This window comes from Pleurodeles waltl, chromosome 7, assembly GCF_031143425.1.
Source record: "Pleurodeles waltl isolate 20211129_DDA chromosome 7, aPleWal1.hap1.20221129, whole genome shotgun sequence".
Lineage (NCBI taxonomy): Eukaryota > Metazoa > Chordata > Amphibia > Caudata > Salamandridae > Pleurodeles > Pleurodeles waltl.
In genome coordinates, this window is record NC_090446.1 from 1,324,343,271 (window position 1) to 1,324,356,933 (window position 13,663).

A 13,663-nucleotide genomic window follows, 5' to 3' on the forward strand; every position below is an offset into this window, starting at 1 on the left:
AGTAAAACAGGCAGATCAGCTCATTTTACTTTTACTTTTTCAGTAAAGGCATGAATGTGCCATGCGTGCTTATCTTTATTACCAACAAAAAAAAAAAAAAAAACAGCCTTGGGCTGCTTTCCCAAACAGCCCAACCTGAAAAGAAAAAAGGGATCCCTCTGATGCCAGTATGAGAGAGGTTCCCTGCCCTTGGGACTTAGACGTGACCTTCATGTCACGTTTGAGATCCCTGTGAACATGGAAGTCATGTCCATAGTGTCCAAGAGGTTACAAAAATGTTTCTCTATTCCACTAGATTAAAAACATATTACTCTATTCTAACTCACGGCTACATTGTGTTTTCCAAATAAACTTTTGAGTGGCCAATGATTTACATTCTGGGTTACAAATCGGCATTATAATTGTTATGGAACAGATATTTTACTCCAAACTCTAAAACGGGAGCAGATTAATCACTCTTGATGCACCAAGCATGATATGACACAGAGGAATAGAAGTAGGAGAATACAAAAGAAATAAAGAGGAGGAAGAATACAACAAGAGCTGTCAGGAACCAAAATACTACAGACTTCTGGAAGAGGGTACAGTAAAAAATCACAATATCATCACAATTACCTTGAATTCGGATCTTGAATGGTGTACAGACTACCAGAGGGACAGGACATGGAAATAGCCCCAGATATTTAAATTAAAAATATATCCTTCCAACTTAATCCTTTATCCATCTTGTGCTCAAAACTTCTGATTGCTGATGTTCAGTTCTATTTATGCTTGCAGACAGGGTGATCTTCTGAAATTCGGAGTCTGAGCAGTAACCTTTGAGTTATACTCAAAGCTGTACAAAAGGAATATAATGTGCAACACGTTATAACTATTTCCAGTCTGACAGTCACTCTCCATCATATCAGGCGATAATCGATAAATCTTAGTGAACTTATCTGAAGATGTGCTCTAAATTGTTCTCGATATTCTCCTACAGAACCTCAGAGACATCCCCACAACACGTGATGTAGTGTGATCAACCGGGATATATCTTTGTCATTTGCCAATGTAGCACGTTACGTTAACCTACTCTACTTGATAGATGATAAAATCAAATCAGGTTTCTTACACATTGGTCAACCCACAGATATTTAGAAACTCAAAACTGTTTCTGTGCAACCAATCAGTCTCTAAAGTGTTAGTGGATTAAATTAAAATTCAGCTAGCAAAAAAGTTTCATGATTTGTGTAATTCAGAAAATGTTACATAAAGTTAAAAAGTTTTAAACATCTTTTCTAATTATGCCTTAGTTGTGCAAAAATTACCCATTGGAAAATTGATTAAGAAGTCATTTTTGCCGCACACTACAAGAACATTTTGCTAAAGATGTAGCACTTTTTTGCAAACGTTAATTTGAAGGGTTTTCTCCCACAAAACCTTACATTCCAGATCTTATTTCTAAAAGAAATGCAGATTCTCACATAACTTCATGAAGTGTCAAGAGTAAAGTCTTGCAGATTTGTGCAACTCTAATTTTAAGAAACTGAACTCCTTTGAAATGATCATGGCTTAAACATGACTTCAATGCTTCATGACCTAAACATAATGCAACATGATTTCCCCAATGGCCAAAGATTAATGGCATTTCATTCACTAGATGTGGTCACTCATTCTGCACATCCCAGATACATATTTGACAATTGTAACACTTCTTTGGAGAAAAAAGACAGTACATACACTGTTTATCGTCACGTTCTGAAACCTTATACGTTGGATCTATAACCCATCTAAAAACATATAAAAGTGGGATCCAATCCACCCCACTTTGTTATAGTTTCAGGTTTTTCATAACTAAGGAACTGTCTGCTGTGTGAGCAGGACTGGTGCCTACATGGCAGCCAGTCTCCCAGAGGTGAGGGAACATAACCTGAAGTTGGCAGAACTTGCTGAAGGAGCTGAAAGTTTAGATGGGTACTTGAGGCCTGCCTGATTAGTGGGAGAAGCAGAGAGCTGGGCTCTGCAGGAGGAGAGGCTATCCAGGAGGAGACACCAGCTGTGTTCCTGACATTGGGAAACACAAAGAAGTTGTTTGCGGCCCACAGGAGTAAAGCTGGTGTTAACCCTATGTCATGAGGGGGCTCCTATTCTCCCATCAGAACATCCACAGTGGACCGTGTACAGCAATCAAGTTCAATCAGTAACCATGTGTTGTCTGGCACCCCAGCAATGCCCAAAGGCCTGGTGCTGTTGCCGCCTAAATCCAAGCAAATCATATGAGGAGCTGTCATTGCTGCCAAAGTGGAAGCTTGATCCTAGCCCAGATGATGCACTTGCCAGACGAGCAACCTGTGTGATCCCAGTGGGGAAGCAGCAACTGCCCACAAAGAGCACTTGTCGTATCCTGGTTAGGAGGCCATATCTGCCATGACAAGTTCCTGCCAAGCTGGTCTGCTATGCTGCTCACAAGCCAAGGTCACTTCTGGTGTGGAGTGACTACCTTGGTCTTGTGGCAGAGGAATCACCACTCAAAGCACCAGTCAGAAGAATGTCCAACAGCCCAACACAAGTGAAGCATAGTGAGCAGGTAACAGGTACTTACATGTGAAAGAGTGTGCTGGATTAGCTGACTGTGTTATGCAGTGGCAACATTGAACGTTACTTAAGTTACTTAATTCCATTTTCGGTATGCACTGTTGAACTGAACTACTTAATGCTTTGCGCAAGTAGAAACCCAGTGAACTGCACCTCTGCCTATGTCAGTGCTTTAGTAGAAGTTCCATTAACAATACAGAAGCACTATAGAGGGTGTAAACGCTTACCTAGGAATTGTAGTTGAAATCACAACCCTGTGGCTGAGCCCCATTGAACAATGTAGTGTTGTGTATTACAGGGTTATTAATCTTCATTCAAGCACTTGGCTGAACAATTCATCTTTTATGTCTCTTGTTTCACTTTTGAGTATTGAACACTACCCCTACCAGACTACCTCCCTACTTGCTATCCTGAGAGTTAAACACAGGAACGGTTACTTGGCCCAATTTGCAGAGCCATAGTAGAAGGTACTCCAGGGCACCAGTGGCAAACAATCTCAACCACCATGTTTGGGTCCCAGAAGCCCCTATTTTCTCTGTGGCCCCCAGAAGTGGGTCTGACACCATCTCTTCTACCTCTCATAGGAGTTTGCACTGTACACGGATGTGACTCTCTCTCTGTTATACTACTGCTCATTGCTGCTGCCACAGGTGCACTGTGACACAACTGAAGCACATTTGCAGCTCTCATACAAGGTACACCACCCAGCCACACACTTCTCCACCCATTCATTCATATTAGTTTTCAAAAATGTTTGCTAATGAGGCAAAAGTGTTACAATGTTCCCACACCACATCTTCAACCTGGCCAGCACCACTAACCCACCAGAACTATGTTGGACTATCAAGCATTCCATCGTAAACACCACCTTCCCATCCGACTGGAAAAACGCATAGATCAACCTGCTCCTAAAGAAACCCTCCACCGACCCAAGGGAGATGAAAAACTACAGACCCATCTCTCTGCTCCCCTTCCCAGCCAAGGTAGCAGAAAAGGCAATCAACATGCAACTGGTGGAGTTCCTCGAGTCAAACCACATCCTAGACCCCTTACAGTCTGGTTGCAGGAGCACCCACAGCACTGAGAGAGCCCTCCTCACAGCGGCCGACATCATCTGCGTCATACTAGACCATGGTGACATGGCCGCCCTCATACTACTTGACCTCTCTTCTGCGTTTGACACAGTCTCCCACTCCACCTTTTGCATCAGACTTTACGACGCCAGCATCCAAGGCAAAGCATTAGAATGGATTTGTTCCTTCCTGTCCGGAAGAACCCAGAGCGTTAGACTCCGATTGTACATTTCAGCGCCCAAAGAACCTGCTGCAGAGTTCCACAGGGATCCTCACTAAGCCTGACCCTCTTCAAAATCTACATGGCCCCATTCACCAAAATCATCAGACAGCACGGACTAAACATTGTCTCCGATGCCAACGATCCCCAAATGATTGTCTCCCTGACCGACGACCCATCAACAGCCAAGAGAAACTTCCACAATGGTATGAGTGCAGTCACTGGCCGAAGGTAAGCCAGCTGCCTCAGGCTCAACTCTGACAAGACAGAGATCCTTGTACTTGGCTCCACCCCTCCTCATGGAGCGACTCCTGGTGGCCAGCTACCCTAGGAAATACCTCCAACCCACTGATCTCGCACGCAACCTGGGCATCATCCTGGACTACACGCTTTCCATGAACCATCAAGTCAACACCCTCTCATCAGCCTGCTTCCACACCCTGCGCCTCCTTCGAAAGATTTTCAAGTAGACCCCTGCAGAGACTAGAAAGACGCTCACCCACACTCTGGTCAGCAGCAAACTGGACTACGGCAACGCACTCTATGGCGGCATCACAAAGACGTTACAAGCAAGGCTACAGAGAATCCAGATCGCAGCAGCCAGACTCATCCTGGACACCCCCCATCACAGCCACATCTCCGCCCATGTCAGAGACCTCCACTGGCTCCCGATTGACAAAAGCATCACCTTCAAGCTACTGACTCACACCTACAAGGCACGTCACAACATCGACCAGACTACCTCATTCACTGCCTGACCTTGTACACGTCCACCAGGCAACTCCAATGCTCCCATCTCACACTCGCCGCCATCCCCAGAATCAGGAAAAGCACGGCTGGAGGTAGATTCTTCTGCTACCTCGCAGCCTGGACAATGAATACTGTCCCACTCAACCTCAGTCATGGTCCTTCACTGAAGCAGTTCAGGAAGGAGCTCAAGACCTAGCAATTCGATTAACCAGCACGCCGACAACAGCACCTTGAGACCCCATGGGTGATAAGCAGCACTCTAAAAGCTTTGATTGATTGATTTGATTGATTCACAATGTTACAACAGTGGTAGTTGCAAATTATATAAATAATGGCCATGATACCACTCAGTCATATTACATAACACAACTTTTATTCCCACTATATAGTTTAGCACAACATAACATAAAATCTAGGAAGTCCTTCACCTGCATCCACCTATTAAACAGTCTACCTCAAGATACCAATTACGAATTGCCTAACCCACCCTTCTTATAGTTAGTAGAGGAGGAAAAGCACACAAATAACGGTTTGCACATGGTCACATTCAGTTGTGCCTTTGGTCTAAATCGGTTCAAGGTTCCGCTGCACAAATGCAAGCAGGCCTATGCAAATAGATGTTAATTTGTGTCTTGCAGTGTGGTTGGTGAATATGCAAGAGCATTCCTGATTCACAAAAAGATGTATCTATGTGCACACAGTGCACACAGGCAATTAAACTGCATATCATGTGCATGTACTATGTACTGAACATCAAGGCTAATGCAGATCATGAACATGGGGGAACCGGATTTCACTCCTGCACCCTCATCTGGGGAAAGAAATTGAATCTTAGACATTCCTCTGGCCAGGTATCGTAATGTCCAGGTTGAGTAATGGGCTCCCCCAGCCACCTTGGTGGATGACTGGAGGCTTAATTCTCCCGCCTGGATGCAGGGAAATGATGCATGATAATTAATTAAATATGATGCTTTGTTACCTTGGAAGGCCGGGCTTTTTCTTGTGGGAAACTTGTCACACATTCATAACTTTCGCCTGGAGACTCCAGAAGTAACTTTCACTTTATTAGAGGCAGGTGATATATCTACTTTCTAACAGGAGAAGCCTGAGATGATAGGGGATAATTAAAATAATGTATTATTCTGGTGTCTGTAGCGATATTAACTCATACATAGATCTTGCTTCTGCTTTAGGGAATTGGAATGTGTTTGACTCGCAATGTTTAGAACAATTCTCCATAGAGTTTTCACTATTTTTGATGGTTCATACAAACCCTTTTTCTGCAATAGATTTTCAAGAATGTCCTCTTTGTGTTTACCATTATTATTAAAACTCCATTGTAATATACACTTAAAACATAAGGGCCTGGATGTACGATGCATTTTTGAGGTCCAATTTGTTTACACAACAACAATTATTTTTGGGATGTACTAAGCCCGAATGGGGATTCAGTAACTTGTTACCAAATCACACTTGAAATTTTGCAATTCGGTATTTGGAAGGAGTATGTTGAGGGCATCCTTTTCTAAAAACCGAATCAGAATGGTATATATGAATGTTTTGTGACCAAAATGCAGTTGCAAAACATTTACAATGTACCACCAAATTCGAAGTGGTCCCAAAGGCACCCTTACCCCTTTCAGAATGGCTGGTTAAATATTTTTAGAGTAGGCCGGTTACATGGACCACTGCCTACTCTAAAAAATTAAACTTCTAATTATCTTTTTTTTCTTTTTAGAGCATCCCCTTCTCCTAATGGGTTGCAAATTGCACCCTACCTGGTTAATTTTCATGAAGTAGGTCTTTTTGCGACCCACTAGGAATCACTACGGAAACTCAAAAGACCTTCATACATTAGAAATAGTGATTCCCTAATTGCAATTCACAGGAAATCACAATTAGAAAATCGCTATTCATAACTTTTGTACATCTAGCCCATGATGCCTTAGTTTCCCCTTGAAGGAGGACTTCATACCCTTTTTAAATGGCTGACATCCACCTTCTAGCATGATGGGCCCACAACCTTGTGTGTTTAATATTTTGAGCCCTTGTTCACTTCCAGCAAAGTACCTTCAAAAGATATCAGAATACAAAGCTCTCTGTTGGCATCTTAATAACCTGGGACTATTGGTTCTGACTCTTAGAGGAAAGGAGGCGAAGGCATTTTGGTCTAGTGTCTTAATTACTTTCCTTCTATCATGAATGGCATGCAGTGGCCAAAGCGCTAATCCTGACCTGAGGCTGATACATCTCACTTCCCTATCCCAGCTCCCTCCATGTCCCATGATTCGGGTTTTAAACGGGTCAGTGTGTTGGCATGTATGTTTGCTAGACATAGGGGTCATATGACATCTGAGGCTGCTGGATGAATTGCCTCCAGTCCAACTATGAGTGGGTAGTAGCAGTGCCTTGGTGCAACTAACTCCCATTGCCCAATTCGAAATTGGAGCCTTAGAACAGAAATCAGTCCAGATTACTTTGTAAGACACAACTTTATGCTTGGAGTGCATCAAGGGATTGGTTTAACATAATCAGAGGTTCCTGATCACATAGATCTGGGGCGCAAGTGTAAAATATTATTTCCTTGCATACCTCCACTTCATGACTTGAGCTCATGGTCATTTGTGGACTTGTAAATTCCTCACAGACCTCAACTGCAGAAGCTCTAATTCCTTAAGAGCTTGGCTCCATGTCATCAAGAAATACACACTATAGAGCTGCTATTATCTAACCAGTAGACACATATCTCAAACTGATTCTGTTCCACGGCTGATGCTAAAGTCCCTAGAAAAGGTGTATATTTTTAAGACTTGACTCTCCATACATTACAAATATCATTCACCAAGGCAGCAAACTCTGTTTCTCGAGATGCAGTCACATGGCTGAAATTTCATTTCACAGTGCAAAAAGCAACAGTAGTAAAGTATAAGCAGAGGTGGGACAATGGGATCGTTTGCACAATTACCAGTGAAGAATGTCATCACTTTACATATAATGAAGAAAGAATGAGCATTAGCATTGCTCCCATCTACACTTCTCTGCAAGGCCATTAAGCCTTGGTTCCAGATGCTGATGAGGACGTGAGTATGAAGATGCACATGAACGCACTGACAAAAGTACTGCTCCTTCAAGTGAGACAGTCCCACTCAGTCGTCCAGTTCACCAACTTTGACCTTCAACCAATGATAGCAATCAAAACTGGATGATGCCAATGACAATTTGACGGGTTCACCAAAGAATCGATTTCATCAGCTTTGAAAGGGTTAAATATGTAGGCTTGTGTGTCGATTGACCAAGCGAATTGGAATGGTCTCAAATATCATGTCTGGTTGGCAGTTTGGAACAAGAAGAAATGCAAGGTCTTCAGTCTGGTCATGATGTACAAGCAGCCGCTATTAGGTGCCTTGGTGATCATTTTATAGTAGTCAAGGAGAACACTCCCGTTATCTGTCTTATACCTGCCAAAATACAGATGGGTGAAATACAGATGCTGTGAAGCCCAGGACGCAAAGCAAGTGTGAGCTAACCATCCAGAAGCATATGTTCAAAAAGACAGTGTTAGCTTACTTAACTAGAACTATGTTCAAGAAACTGACAGTGTTCTCATTCTCCAAAAATGAGGAACCTCCCGGCGTCCTCATTCTCAGAACCCAATGGCCTGAGACTTCTCCACTCACATCCTTTATGTCTACTGACTCGAATGGATTCCAGTCTCCAGGTTCTGTGGTCACAACACTACTGCTCTTAATATAGGCCTGTTCTAAGCATGTATTAAAGCTGATATATAATCCAGGCGTGAGAGTGATTTCTTTAATGGTGTTTGTATTATTGGGTTGGTGTAGAGCTGGGGAGAAGCATGCTCAAAACTGCTGACTTTGCACTACTTGAGCACTGCCATGATGATAGACACTGTCAACTTTACTTCTGATACTATCATCTTCCAGACAACTAACACGAGTCTGCGCCTTCTATCCCCATTACCAATCAGTAATTGTTTTCATCACTTCCTGTGTTAGACTCTAAATGAAGAGGCATGGCAATAGCTGAGTGAGCACGTTCAAACCCTGCACCTTCCTCACATGTTCATTCAAGGGAGTGATGAAATAGACAACATTAGCTGAAGGCAGCCGAAACCTTTTGGAAGAGGTAGCGCAAACTAAACTAATGCTAGTATTCCTAGGGGTTTCCTGACAACAAGCAGGCAGTGCTGCTACTTAAGTGGTACTGAGTCAACATCAAGGAGATAGTACAAGGTTGGTTTATTTCAGAGTCTAAAGAAGGCCTTCTAAGGTGGTAGCTTTGTAAGATAATGTTATTTTTCCCTTGAACAATTATGGGGGTAGATTCTCGTTAAGAGTTCAGAAACTCCTTTACTCCATGTACAGTTGTCATGAAACAGAACCGTCCACTCCACAGAAGTCCTTGCTTCTACTCAACAGCAGGAGTCCAAAAAGGAAAATACTCCTTCTAGGCCTCAGTTAAAGACAGTTTCAGCTGCCTGGTGGCAGAATTTTCGTTTACAATACATAACCTATACTAAGAGTGGGATTCGGGTCATCCACTTGCTTGTGACCGGGTAGCTTTTCTTGTTATTTGCCTCCTCTTTATTTGATGGCTTTCCTTCCTAGTCTTCGGTTTGTTTGGTGAGTTTGGTCTCACAGTATTCTGACTAAATGAGCTGCAACTTTCTACTGTTTACTTGTGGGAATTGTTTCTTAATTAATTTTCAGCACTCCGTGGGGATGCATGTGGTTCCTTGCTCTTTGCCTCTGTTTTTTCTGTCCCCTGAAATCTCTTTCCTTACTCTCTTGCTTCCCAACGCCCCCTACCCTGCTCCCATCTGCAATCAGCTAAAAGCATTAATAAAGAAAATAGTTCAACGAGCGGCGAAATGTAGGCATTGCCAATGCTTCTTTGATTGACCAACAGCTTCAAACATTGCATAAAGCTCGCCTGAACACCGGCCTTCTGAAAGGAACTAAAACACATATAATTTTACATCCTGGATCATAGTTTCAAGAGATGAATTAGTTATACTCTACAAATCTCCTAGTATCTTCTCCCTTATATTCAACAAGGGGCAAATAGTTGTGTTGCTTTGTTTTCTTTGTAAATAGGATGCAGTTAAATTATTGACATTTTTGTGAGGATAATTTATTTTGCACACCTGTATTTTGCTTTATAGGGACAGGATAGCAGGTGAACCTTCCACACCACATTACCCACCATCAGCAACTGAAGACATCGCAAACGTATAGAACCTATTGTCGATGTCTGATCCACACACCTACCCCACCTTTATCCATCACCAGCATTCCAAGATAGCAAAGTCACACCCTGTGCTCATAACATTCTTACCAACTTCCATGCCCAGCATTCCGAGGCATCGCAGAGACACTAAAGGTTGGGACCTCTTCTGGAATATCAGGTGCTTCATTTTATTTCGGATTTTCATGAACTACTCACTGCATGAAGTCGGTCACCTATGATGTCAAATGGTCCATGCATAAGGGGGCTTTTTGTTGGGGTGAACTTTGCAACCCATCAAAAAGTGCACCAACGGGGTCCAGTACATCTACTGATGCCTTGAAGAGGTCGCGATGCAATATAACTTGGCTTGCTTTCCTCATTTTGTAGCTAATCCCTCCTAAAGATATGACTGTGGTCCACATTCTCTGGATATCAGAAATTACATTGATTTAGCACATTCTTTTTCATCCTGTCCCATTTGTTTGGGAAGAACTGACACCTGGTAAAGAAATACAGGCACTGTGTCCACTAGTGCTGTCCAGCTAGAAATTGAAGCTCTCCAACAGCAACAATGGCCCTTGGCCGGAGGGTAAGATTTCTATTACCCACCGAAGGGGGCCTGAGGCAGATTGGACTTCTGGGCATAGAGGCAACGCTCCAATGGGCATCTTGGCTAAGAAACCAACAGTCTACTTTGTCCTAGTGATAATGGCCTGCTGGTCTGCCCTTCCCATAAGCCAGTCCCTGGTACCATCCCAGTCTAGGTGGGTTGTGCTCCATTGTTCAGCCACAGACTGTGACGCTTTAAGAGTGCAGTGCAGAGGTGGTGATGGGTAGGGAAACAGTTTCTTCTTCAGCTCAGCTTCTTGTAATAGAAAAGCTACAATTGATGAACTCTGTACTGAGATCACGCACTATCCCATTCATTGGGCTCGTAATAGGAAACTCAGGCATAAGCTGGTGATGGGACCACTGAATCCACCAGGAAGCAACCTCCTACCAAAACACTAGGAGCGAAAGTCCCTTCAAGTGATGCCCATGGGGTGTGGTCCGGGCTGGGGGTGATCTGGTGCCTATTTCCCCACCAATAACCTTTTTATCATGCACGACAAAGATGTGTTTCATTCACTCATTCACTTTTATGCATGTACTCTGCATCTACCGCTTGGCAGAAGTGGTCTGAAGTGGGGGAATTCAACAAGGAGGGGACCCCCCTGAACTGCCACTGTAGTGAGTCAACCACTAACTCTTCTCCATACATCTCTTAATCTCCTAGCTTACCTCAGCCATCCCTGCACCGCTGGAGTTCAAAGCTCCAGCCCCCCTGTGTCCCCACGAAGTGTGCGCGCTCACAGAAGTGTGCGCGCTCACAGAAGATGGATATGAGGCGGGCAGAACTGCAGAACGCATCTGCAACCTCCCGGCAAGTACAGTCTTCGGCCATCTCTGACGCCCAAGAGGACAAGTGTTTGCCAGATTCCCCCACAGCAAACCCACATACTTATTCCTTCACAGTACAGTAAAAACAAAACGCACAGCCTCCTCCTTTTCAGGTACAAGGCACTGCGGCTAAACCACATTCCCCCTACATGTCCCAAGCTCCAAACCTTTCAGCCAAAATGCCCCCTTTCCAGCAAGGCATGGAATCGACTTTTTTTTCTCCGATTGCTTTGCTGCAGTCATACCCCTTCCTCGCATGAGATGTACCCCCTCCTTTCTCGCTGAAGGATGAAACAGATAGGCAGTACCCCCGCTCCCAGCTCCCTCCCCTCCACCCCCCGGTTCCCTTTTCCAGCCCCCCAGCACCCCAAACATTCAGCACGCACAAGGTGCCGAGGCCCCCCGGACTCACCAGGTTGGGGAGGGCAGCTCATCCTCAGCAGGGGCAGCTGCAGGGGGGAGCTGCCTGCGACTACCAGGGGCGACCTGCCTTTTTCCTCCAGCTGACGGATTCGGTGAGTTTGCAGAGAGGGGAAAGCCGAGCGGAATCCTGGCTCACACACGCACACAGCCCTCCCTCCCGCATCCCTCTCCTCCATCCCCCCTCCTCCTCGCCCTCCCCGCCGTCCCCCAACATCAGCAGAGAAGTAAATCCCACACTTGGGAAGCCTGATGCCAGCTCTGAGATGCAGGCTCGGGTCTTAGCTCGAGACTGTGGAATAAAATGAATGTAAATGCATGCATAAATACATGCATATGTACGTGTAGGTATGCGTGAATACTCGCGCGTGTGGACATAATTATATTGCAGTGTGTGTGCGTGCTCATACACACCGACTTAAAGCCACATGGGTCGGTCTGTATGTGTGAGGTTGTGTACAATAAGTATACAAATATGCGTCATAGACACGCCTGAAGGGAAGTAGGCAGATAGGCAGGCTGATAGGTAGTGAGATAATGAAAGGAAGGTAGATTGGACTTAGGCAGAAAGGCAGTTATACCGGTAGGTGGATAGATACGGGCACAGGATGGCTGGTAGGTAGGCACATAATGATGGAAAGGTAGGTAGATGAGGACGTAAGCAACTAGTGCGACAGGCAGACAGGTGGGTAGATAGAAAGGGGGAGGCTGCTAGGTAGGTAGAGGTAGGTGTATATGCGTGCAGATAGGCAATCATTCAGGAGTCTATGGGAAGACAGGTAGGGAGGTCGACAACTAGGCATACCTGGGAGCGGACAGGTAGGTGAATATGAACATAGAGGCAGGAAGACAGGTAGAGAGGTATGGAGGCAAATAAGGAAAAAGACAGGTATGTTTGTAGCAAGGGAATCAGGGAGACAGAAGGTGGCCTACCGGGGAAACTGATGGAAAACGACAGACTGACAAAAATCTAAACATGTTTATTAACAACAAAATGCATGACGAAAAATAGCCAGTCAGCATCTACATGAGTTGGAAACTGTTTTTCACACTAGAAAGCTCTTCTGAGTAAATAACTTAACTGAAATTAAGTATTCACTAAAACAGAATAATTTTCCATCTTTTCACCTAGAACTCCATTTCAGCAGTGCAGGGGGGGCTATATAGTATGAGCCTAAACCTTAATTTTACCAGGCCAAATTTAAATTTCCTTTATGCTGCATAAAGTTGTAAGCCTGTTATGTGAAAATCCCCAAATTACTATATATACCACACTGCAATTTAGCGAGAGTGCAAAGGAACAATGAACGTAACCATAAGGCACGCGCCTGCTGTTTGCATCCGTAGTATGTTTTTACGCGAAGTACGTTGTCGCGTTCAAAACGGAAGCGACGCAGCATTTCATTCTCATTTCAGGGGCATGTTTTGTGTTTTAGTAATTACACAAAATTTCACATACTTATGCAAAATTAAATTATGCGAACTTCGTACACCACTACATTTTACTATACAACAGCTAAATACTTCTAGGAAGGATGGCGCCCACACCTACAGGGCTTGTTAACAAAAATAATATGTAAAGTTTATTTTTTAAAGGTCTTAAATGTATAAAAAGGTTTCTTTGTGAGAGCCTTGCAGTGGTGGCCAATCATCACCGACTTGTAAATATTTATAGACGCTAAATATTTATAGCTCAGCGCATATGCATGTGTCTGCAGTCGCGTAACAGTGTATTTTTTAATGTGTGGAAGAAATGTGCGCGTGTTTGAAAGCTTATGTAAATACAGTATGTATGCACGCATTTACACATACATCATTATATAGATATAAATCAATGTACTGGAATACACAGAAACCTGTGTTTGTGTGTGAGTGCCTGTATATATATATATATATATATATATATATATATATATATATATATTAAATATAGTTC

General features: G+C 43.7%; 1 protein-coding gene across 2 annotated transcripts in view; it reads right to left on the reverse strand.

Annotated features, from left to right (window-relative positions):
- CACNG7 (calcium voltage-gated channel auxiliary subunit gamma 7) overlaps positions 1-11,856 on the reverse strand; it is a 145,292-nt gene extending 133,436 nt beyond the window's left edge. Inside the window, exons 1-2 of one of the 2 annotated variants that reach the window (XM_069200666.1) lie at positions 11,720-11,856; positions 616-835 (exon numbers count right to left, since the gene is read on the reverse strand). The gene's annotated coding sequence lies outside the window, so the exon portion shown is untranslated. The remainder of the gene's footprint in view (positions 1-615; positions 836-11,719) is intronic. The other variant, XM_069200665.1, reaches the window with a different exon arrangement.
- Positions 11,857-13,663: the final 1,807 nt, after the last annotated feature.